The sequence below is a fragment of the Dermacentor silvarum genome, chromosome 1 (genome assembly GCF_013339745.2).
Source record: "Dermacentor silvarum isolate Dsil-2018 chromosome 1, BIME_Dsil_1.4, whole genome shotgun sequence".
Classification (NCBI taxonomy): domain Eukaryota; kingdom Metazoa; phylum Arthropoda; class Arachnida; order Ixodida; family Ixodidae; genus Dermacentor; species Dermacentor silvarum.
Window position 1 is genome coordinate 276380207 of NC_051154.1, and position 9430 is coordinate 276389636.

At 50.3% G+C, this 9430-nt stretch overlaps 3 non-coding genes and 1 pseudogene across 3 annotated transcripts; all 4 read right to left on the bottom strand.

Annotated features, from left to right (window-relative positions):
* Positions 1 to 2229: 2229 nt before the first annotated feature.
* Trnas-aga (transfer RNA serine (anticodon AGA)) lies at positions 2230 to 2311 on the bottom strand. The gene has a single exon. It is a non-coding gene; the product is annotated as a tRNA-Ser (tRNA).
* A 216-nt stretch (positions 2312 to 2527) lies between these two features.
* Positions 2528 to 2609, bottom strand: Trnat-agu (transfer RNA threonine (anticodon AGU)). The gene has a single exon. It is a non-coding gene; the product is annotated as a tRNA-Thr (tRNA).
* A 1307-nt stretch (positions 2610 to 3916) lies between these two features.
* Positions 3917 to 3998, bottom strand: Trnas-aga (transfer RNA serine (anticodon AGA)). Its single transcript has one exon. It is a non-coding gene; the product is annotated as a tRNA-Ser (tRNA).
* A 105-nt stretch (positions 3999 to 4103) lies between these two features.
* LOC125942738 (uncharacterized) lies at positions 4104 to 5106 on the bottom strand (annotated as a pseudogene).
* Between the last annotated feature and the right edge of the window lie 4324 nt (positions 5107 to 9430).

Consider the following 9430-nt stretch of genomic DNA (forward strand, 5'->3'; position numbering starts at 1 on the left):
TCGGCTATGCCAGGATATACGTAGCGTTAGCAAAGGTTCAGCTGATTATTCTTAGCTTTCCTGGTTGCCTAGATTGTCAAGGATTAGCTTGATTGTCATGCTTACTGCTGCTCCAATGACACACACGCGGTATACGTATTATGTGGCACATGTATTCATTCCTCCTACGCTCAACCGCTAATTGCCAGGCAACTACTTCGGGATCCGATGAGTCAAGCTTCTCCGTTCTTCTGCGCTGTTGAGCAGCATTTGCGCTCTCCTTCTCCATGGCTATACCACACTGGCAAACGCCAGTCAGAAGCGCAGCGGCTCCAGCGCAGTGTCAGACGGCGACTGCACAGCGAGCGAGCGCGCGCCGGCGCCAGTGCGTCTACCACGGCTACGACGTCACTCCTCTGGAATGCGCAGACCGGCGACGGTGAGTCGCGCGCGGCGGCGGCGGAGTGCGCGAGAGGTGCCGGCTCCGGTGGCTCCGGTGGTGCGCATGCCGTGTGACATCACTGATCCTTGCGCAAGCGCAGCACGGCTCTTGATGTGCCACGCGAAACGGGCTTGGCTAGGCCAGTGTAGCTAACGCTACAAAAGTGACGCAAAGCATGTCTTTCGCGCCGCACAGCATCAAGAAGCAAGGCGCGGAAAGTGGCGCGCTCCAAGCGCTGCCAGTGCAAATGAAGTGTTTTCGTCTCGATATGACGACATCATCACTCGGGCGATTCGACGGCGGCTGCAGAAGTGACACCTTGCGCTCTCTCACGCGTCCCGGTGCGCGCGCGGTTGAAACGTGCGAACGAGCAGGCTGGCAGGTAAGAAAGGACGCGCGTGCGCAGTACACGCTCTCGAACTTCGACGTGCAGCCGTCAGAAGGCGCAGCCATGCAGTTTAGTCGCCGCTCCCGTGGTCTCTAATATTTTGCACTCGACTGTACATCCTGGTTGGCGCGCTCAGTGACGAAGCATCGGCCCTTCTTGACCTGCAGCTCACCAACACTGACGATCTTCTTCACAGCTTCGTTGTCTTTGAAGGTCACGGCCTAAACATGACTCATACGGTAGGCACCGAGAGCCACCACTTCCGGCAGGAGCGATAACGGGGCGAGCGCATCGCGGAAATCTTCCACCCGGTATGGGCTAAAGCCCCTATATTTATAAAAGTAGCGCCATTCTTAGATCTTGCCGCCACCGCGCTCACCCCGGCGCTTCCTCCTCGCCCTCTCTTAGCCGCCTCCTGTCGCCCCAGCCTCCTCCGCTCCCCCATTGGCCAATCCGTGTCACGTGGAAGTTCGCGTCGCGCTTTTGTATATTTTTTTTCTTTCCAGCGCGCTCCGACTGCCATTCTCGGGCCTGTGCGACGAAAGTGCAGTACGCAAAAACGGATCAAACGTGTTAGGGAGAAGAACTTCGTTGTGATGGCATGCTGCTGCGCCTTAAGTTGCCGCAACCGACAAGGCGTGGGCAAAAGGCTTTTTTGTTTACCATCCGGCGTGCGCAAACGCTTGCTGCACACTTGATATTTGCGCCGTCTCGCATCGTCGCGTTGCTACTTCCAAAACGGCATTATTAAGACCAGTTACTGACTCACGAAGCAAAATCGCGCCTCAAAAACGTCTCCGCAGGGCGCGATCGAAGTTTTCCTCGGATTTCCTCTGGTAGCGCGTTAGCTGTCGTCTGCCACGGCAGGCCCGACGCAGGCGGCGCCACTGTCGATATCGCGCCTCGATCGCGCTGGTCGCACCGAGCGCGATAGTAAAACAGAGGAGGAGGGAAGTGGATGGCGCTACTTTTATAAATATAGGGGCTTTAGGTATGGGCGGGCCCTGATGTCACAATGTAAAAAAACTGTGTTCACAACAAAACGCCCTGTTGGCAAACTCGGCAAAACAACTTGATACTCGTCAGCAGCAAAATTCCTGTAACCGCGGCCGCTCTGGGCCGCTGAAGCCGCTCCTACGGAGCCCGTCATCTTACGTCCGTCACGATAGGTGGCCGGAAGCAGAATCTCCACTCGGGCATGACTGCCGCTCATAGCTGTGCACATAGCCTCGTCAGTACTCAGTACAAATTAGGTCAACTTCCCGTTCTATTGCTTACTTGCGTTGCGATTAAATGTGTGCCGAACCTTTCAAAATTATCGGACATCACTTACAGGGCGCTGTAATTACGTGTGCCCTGAATGGCCTTCCCCTACAAAAATGGTAAACTTATGTCACGTTGCTTGTAAAAAAAGTATTTACGCAGTCGACAGGATTTGAACCTGTGCGGGGAGACCTCAATGGATTTCTAGTCCATCGCCTTAACCGCTCGGCCACGACTGCCGCTCATAGCTGTGCACATAGCCTCGTCAGTACTCAGTACAAATTAGGTCAACCTCCTTTTCTTTTGCTTATTTGCGTTGCGGTTAAGCGTGTGCCAAACCTTTCAAAATTATTGGACATCACTTACAGAGCGCTGTTATTACGTGTGCCCTGAATGGCCTTCCCCTACAAAAATTGTAAACTTATGTCACGCTCCTTGTAAAAAACGAGCATTCACACAGTCGACAGGATTTGCACCTGTGCGGGGAGACCCCAATGGATTACTAGTCCATCGCCTTAACCGCTCGGCCACGACTGCCGCTCATAGCTGTGCACATAGCCTCGTCAGTACTCAGTACAAATTAGGTCAACTTCCTTTTCTTTTGCTTACTTGCGTTGCGGTTAAACGTGTGCCGAACCTTTCAAAATTATCGGACATCACTTACAGAGCGCTGTAATTACGTGTGCCCTGAATGGCCTTCCCCTACAAAAATGGTAAACTTATGTCACGTGCTTTTTCAGCAGCGCTTTTCAATATGATTTACCTAGCTGTTTAAGTGTTCAACTAGGTTGTCTTTAGTGAAGCTCTGGTGTTGTGTTTGTGGCATAAACAGGCCGAAAACTAGCAGATCGCAATCTTTTTACTAAACAAGAACAACCAAGGTTGTCGATGTACCATGCAAAATGGAATTTGCTCATGCGAACAGCGCAAAATCATGCGGTCAGAGATATTGTTGTTGTTTTTGTTCTCACTTTTTTGCCGTTCTTCTGAATTACACACAACAGGAAGCAGTAGTGACACAGTACAAAATGCTTTATTTTTCCTTGTTTACAAGCGTACTACTAATATCCTATTGGACACAACTAATTTCAGTACATATCCTTAAAATTTCAGGTAAGGAGCAGGCAGAACAACAAGAATGGTTTAGCAATGACAGCAACGCGTTATGTACAGCCCACGCTTACGAACCAGCCTCGCTGGGCGCCGAAGCATATATTGTATGCTACGCACGCAAAAATACACTCCTTCAGCATCAATAAACATCTCTTTAACAATGTTGAACGCAAACAACTGCAAATTCTTAGTGCAGACAAAAGGATGCAACTTACCGCAGCAGCGAACCGCCGTGTTGAAAGCGCGGCGAGGTGGGCGTATCCAGCGGCACATGACCGCAGCAGCCGGCGCAGCATCAACGTTTCTATGGAGACGGGACACCACAGAGGGGACGTCATATAGAAATATATGACGCGGCGATGCAGCCCGCTGGAGGCATGATAACCTGTCTATCTTTGAAGCGAAGTGGAAGCGCTTGTCGCTACGCCATCTGGCGGGTGGTCAGACCCTCAATTGCTCGGCCGCGAAACGGCCCTTGTGGCCACTCTTTATGTAGTATGTTTCTCTATGAGTGCCGCTCATAGCTGTTCACATAGCCTCGTAAGTACTCAGTACAAATTAGGTCAACTTCCTGTTCTTTTGCTTACTTGCGTTGCGGTTAAACGTGTGCCAAACCTTTCAAAATTATCAGACATCACTTACAGAGCGCTGTAATTAAGTGTGCCCTGAATGGCCTTCCCCTACAAAAATGGTAAACTTATGTCACGTTGCTTGTAAAAAACCAGTATTTACGCAGTCGACAAGATTTGAACCTGTGCGGGGAGACCCTAATGGATTTCTAGTCCATCGCCTTAACCGCTCGGCCACGACTCCTTTTTTTTTCTTTATTACCGACTTGGCAACATACAACACAAGAAATTTTAACAATACATGAGGGTCACGATAATATTGTCTGCCATTGGTTGGCTGACACGGGGGCTAAAAACGCTTGAGGTTCGCAAGCTCAGTCATCACACTGAGCCATGTTGGTTGTTCTTTTTGCAAACTGTACAATTCTTTAATATAACAAATGCTTTCGATGAAGTACTCTCAACAGGCCGGAGGTTTGGTTCGGCATGTCTCACGGCCATTCTACATTTCCATAAACTATGCAAGGACAACAGCATGAACATGTCATATGGTACAGTGTCTTCATTTAGAGTAGGCAAGAAACGAATCCCGTATGGTGTAATCGGTAAGTCCTTCTTTAAGGTTCTCTGTAAGACATCCCAGTGGTATACCGCATCCCAACAGTCGAGAAAGATGTGTTCAACTGTTTCGGGTTTCCCGCATATTAAACAGTTGACGCTCCAAGGCACAAAAAGTCCTTTCTCCTCAAGCCATGGTTTAACAGGTAAAGTATTGGTGTGGAGCTGAAAAAAGGACTTCGCCGATGGACGTACTGGCATTCGTTTTACTCTCTTTACCACGTCCTTTTCCGGTCCAATGCGGAACATCGAGCGATACAATGGTACCGGCAACATTGCCTCTATCAAGTCCTTATATAAGCGCTTTCGTGGTACCCGACTTAGGTATTCCATAGAAAACCGAACCTTCAAAAGCTGGAAAGCCCAGACGACTTCCTTTAGAAAACCGCGCAATCTACATTGACTGCACCGGCGAGACGAAACGATGAATTCTGGTATAGCTTCGCTCAGCCTTACTTGAAACATAGTTAACAAAAACGGGTCCTTTGGTCCCGTAAGTAAACAAACCTCGACACAATCTGCCTTATGAACAAATGTGCAAGACCTAGTCCTCCACTTTTAACGGAGCGAAATAGATTGGTGCGACTGGTGCGCTCCCAGCTTGAACCCCATACAAACACTGCGAGTACTCTGTGGAATCGCTGTATGTTGGCCCTTGACATGCACAATGCTTGAAGCACGTAAAAGATTTTAGCAACGGCAAAGAGGTTGCAGACCGTCACGCGAGCAAACATTAAGAAATTGCGCCCCCCCCCCATTTAAGTGTACACTCTGTAACTCTTTCTGTTTCAGCATTCCAGTAATCCACTGCGTCACGGTAGTGCTCAAGCGGCACCCCAAGATACTTTGCCGGCGTGACGGTCCACTGGATATTTACAAACGTACTTGGAGGGTTTACCCAGTTCCCGATCCATACCCCTAGGCATTTATCAAAGTTGATAGCACTGCCTGTCGTTCTGCAGTATGATAACACTTCCGCGATCGCGATTTCAACACTTTCTTTGTCCCGACAAAACAACGCAATGTCGTCCGCATATGCGAGCACTTTCACTTCTGCGGACTGTACTCTGAAACCCAATATTCTATTGTCATTGTTGGTCTTCCTACAAAGCGGCTCTATGTATATTGCAAATAAAAGAGGGGACAAACCACACCTCTGGCGCACGGATGATCGCACCCTAAAGATTTTGGTAACCTTTTTGTTTATTATGAGGTTGGCGGTACAGTCTTGATAGCACATCTTTACCCCATCCAAAATTAATTCACCTACATTTACATGTTCTAGAATACAGAAAAGAATTTTATGAGCCACACGGTCGAAAGCCTTCTGCATGTCCAACTGTAACATGGCTCCGTGTTCACCTAGGTCGTCGCAGTATTCCAAAATGCTTCTGGCGATGTGAATGTTTGCATAGATTGGCCGTCCTTTAATGCCGCATGTTTGGTGCGGCCATACGATGCGTGTCACTACTCCTTGTAATCGCTTTCCGAGCACTCTCGTAAATATCTTATAGTCAACGTTCATCAGTGATATCGGGCGATAAGCGTCGACAGCTAACAATTTATCTGGGTCGTCTGTTTTTGGTATCAGCACCACGTGCGAAGTCCGAAAAGATGGAGGAACCAGCTTTCGGGTGTAGACCTCCTTAAACAATCGTAACAGGACCTGGCTGGCGTCACTTTTGAAGGTCTTATAAAAAGCCGCTCCGAGCACATCAGGTCCCGGGGACTTGCCTACAACTAAATCATCTATGGCTCTTTCGATTTCGGTGATGCTCAGAGGCCATTCCAGACGCTCCCGAATATCGTCTTCTAGCTGTGGCATGTTTGACAGGAAGTCCGTTTTGAATCCTTCTGTGACGTCCTTAGCACTCTCGAATAATTCACCGTAATGATTAAGAAACGCTTGTTCGATTTTGTCAGGTTGGTCCGTGATTTCGTTCCCGTGTCGAATCATTCTGATTTCATTACGCCTTTTCGTCCGATAAGGTTCGTTTTGTCGGTGTCTCGCCTAGCCAGACCCTTTCCGCTCGTGCTCTTACAACTGCTCCTTTGAACTTATTTTCATCGATAAGCTCAAGCTGGCTCTTCAATTCTTTTATTTCTTTTGTTCGGCTCCCAGGTCTGTCGCTTTCTACAGTGTACAAGAAGTCAAGCTCCTGTAGTATTTCTTTTTCTCATATTCTTTTGTTAAAAGTTTCCGTAGTGGCTTCTTCTATAGCGCTGATCTTAACTTCTTGTTTAAAAATCTCCCAAAATTCTAGCATGTTACCTTCTGCGGCCTCAATCAATCTGTGTAACTTTTCTTTCACGCCTTCACAAAACGATTCGTTCAACAGCAGCCTATCGTTAAACTTCCACGTCTTCCAGTTAAATCTCGACTTGCTTGGTTTAGTACCTATAGTGAGCGTTACAAGGCTCTGATCGCTGAACGACACAAGTTTCACACTATAACTGCCACACATGGAAACAAGATCCAGTGCAACGTACACTCTGTCTAGTCACGCTAGGCTAGACGTACACTCTGTCTAGCCTAGCGTGACTATGCCCCTGAAAATGTGTGAATGCGGGCACACCAGCACTGGACAAGACATGACCAACGTCTTCTAGGTTAGAATCTTGCACGAGTGAATTTAAAAGTACAGCACTTTTGTCGTGCACTGGAAGCTGTTTCACTCGATCAGCAGCAAAACATACACAATTGAAATCTCCGAGCAACACGACTTTCCTGTCACACTGTAAATACTGGCCTGCCCTTTCAAAAAAAAGGACAACCGCTCACTTTCTATTTTGGGGGCGTACACACATATCACACGCCAACCTACGCCCGAAAAGAAAAATCCACAAAAAGCAGTCTCCCACTTTGACAGGAAAAAACATTCTCTTCTATGACTCCCAGATTATTTCTGATGAAAATAGCGCACCCCGCGGAAGTTCCAGCAGCATGTGATACACAAACATTGTAGTTATTGCGGAACTGCAGCACCATGCGATCCGTCTGTTCTTCACTTTCTATCTTAGTAGTAGTAGTAGTAAGCGGCTTTTGAATGAGGGTGAAGAAAAAAGTGCAGCACTGTAACTGTCTCTCGATATGAGGTCACCTCAACAGCACTGCACGGGGAAGGGATAATGGGAGTTAAAGGGTGAGGAGTGAAAAGCGGGAAGCGGTAAGACCCTGAAGAGGGGAAGAAGTAGCGAAAACGGGGCCTATAGCCGCGTGTAAAGTGTCGTGGTTTCAAAGAAATCAAGCAGAGCTGTGAAAGCTCGCTTGATTATAGAAGGGTGACCACGGGGGAAAAGCAAAACGTCCGCGTTGTCAGATGGGAGTCCAAGGCGGCGATATGCGGCGGTTAATGAGTCGCGGGCGTGGATATAGCCGGCGCACTCAAGAAGAATGTGGCTCAGGGTTTCATCTGAGCCATCGTTGCAGCTGAGGCAGACAGAACTGCCGGTGCCGGATAGTTGAGCAACTCGCTGGACCGTTTTGGCACAACCAACGCGAAGTCGGAGAAGAAATGCCCTATCGGCTCGAGAGAGCCCCAACTTCGGTAGGGACGAGGCGGAGCACCGGAGGCGACTCGCGCGTCGGGGTGTTTGGCTCTGATGGCATTGGAGATTTTGTGGCGGGCAGAGTCGAACGGGCAAACGAAGTCAGTAAACGGTATGTCCTGGTCGTGTGCATGTTTGGCAAGGTCGTCCGCCAGTTCATTGCCTTGGATGCCGGCGTGTGATGGGACCGATTGAAGGAGAAGGTCGCAACCATTTGTTGAGCGTATGCGAACTTCATGGAAAGACGTTGGCCGATGAGCGGGCCTCTTTCCCCTTTAATAAGGGTTTGTAGGGCGGCGCGAGAGTCGTGGAGTATGGCGACAGCAGGTGGGAGATGTTCGAGAACAAGGTCGGCAGCCAGGTCAAGTGCTGCAAGTTCAGCCAGAGTTGAGGAGCAACTGCCGCGAATGCGACACTGTTTGCGGGTTGACAGCTCTGGGATGGTGCAGGTTGCTGCTGCGGAGCCTTTCTTGAGAACCGAGTCGTCGGTGAACACTTTTACGCGGCCAAAAAGTCTTTCATCGAAAGTGGCGGCGACTTCCTGGAGAATTGCGCAAGTGGGGGTGTTCCGCTTGCTTCTTACACCCGGAATGGTTGTGTGAATGAGGGGCGGGCGGTGACGATGGGGAGTGGGGGGGAGCCAGGGAGTGAAACTCTGCTGCTCGCCGTCCCATGCAGGAGTGGGGGAGAGAGTGCAGTCGCAGAACAAGGTATTGTCCTTGGCGGGTGCGTTGTAGCCGTTCGACGTGGTTGAGAGCGCGCCATTGTGCTCTGACGGACAGGGGGAAGTCTATGGCTTCCGCGTGGGTGGGGCCAATTGGTGAGTTGCGCGGGAAGCCGTATAGTTGTCGGATGACTTGCCTGTGTTGCATGTCCAGAGTTTCCCATTGGGAGGGTCTAAGAGATGCCAGAGGAAGTCCGTAAAGGCATCTTGAGGTGGCAACGGCGTTGTATATCCTGAGGGCTAGTTGCGGCGAACACCCGCGGCCTCGAGCAAGGAGGGAGCGCGCGGCGTTTCCAACTTTGGTTGAGCCCTTGCGGAGTGCCGCTACGGCTGGTTTCCAGCTGAGCCTGTGGTCGATTAGAACTCCCAGGTAGCGAACTCTGCGGGACCACGGGAGGAGCACACCGCGCAGATGGAGCCGAGGAATCTGGTAGCGCCCGCGAAATTGGGGGTGTACGAGCAGGGCCTCGGTTTGTCAGGCGATAGGTTGAGTCCTATACCGGTGAGGTAGGAGTCGATGGCGTTTATGGCACCCTGTATGCTTCGACGAACCTGCGTGCCGCTTGACGTGGGTCCAACAGCGAAGAGAGCCAAATCGTCAGCGTAAATGGCTAGGCGGACGTCAGAAGGGAGGGTGCGCGGGATGAAGTCGGGAAGGCGTGCCAGTGCAAGATTAAAAAGGAAGGGGCTGAGGACGCTCCCCTGAGGGACACCAACGGAGATGGAGCGAGGTGAGCCTGTCGAGCCCCCGACGCGCACACGAAAGGAGCGGCCGCTAAGGAAGG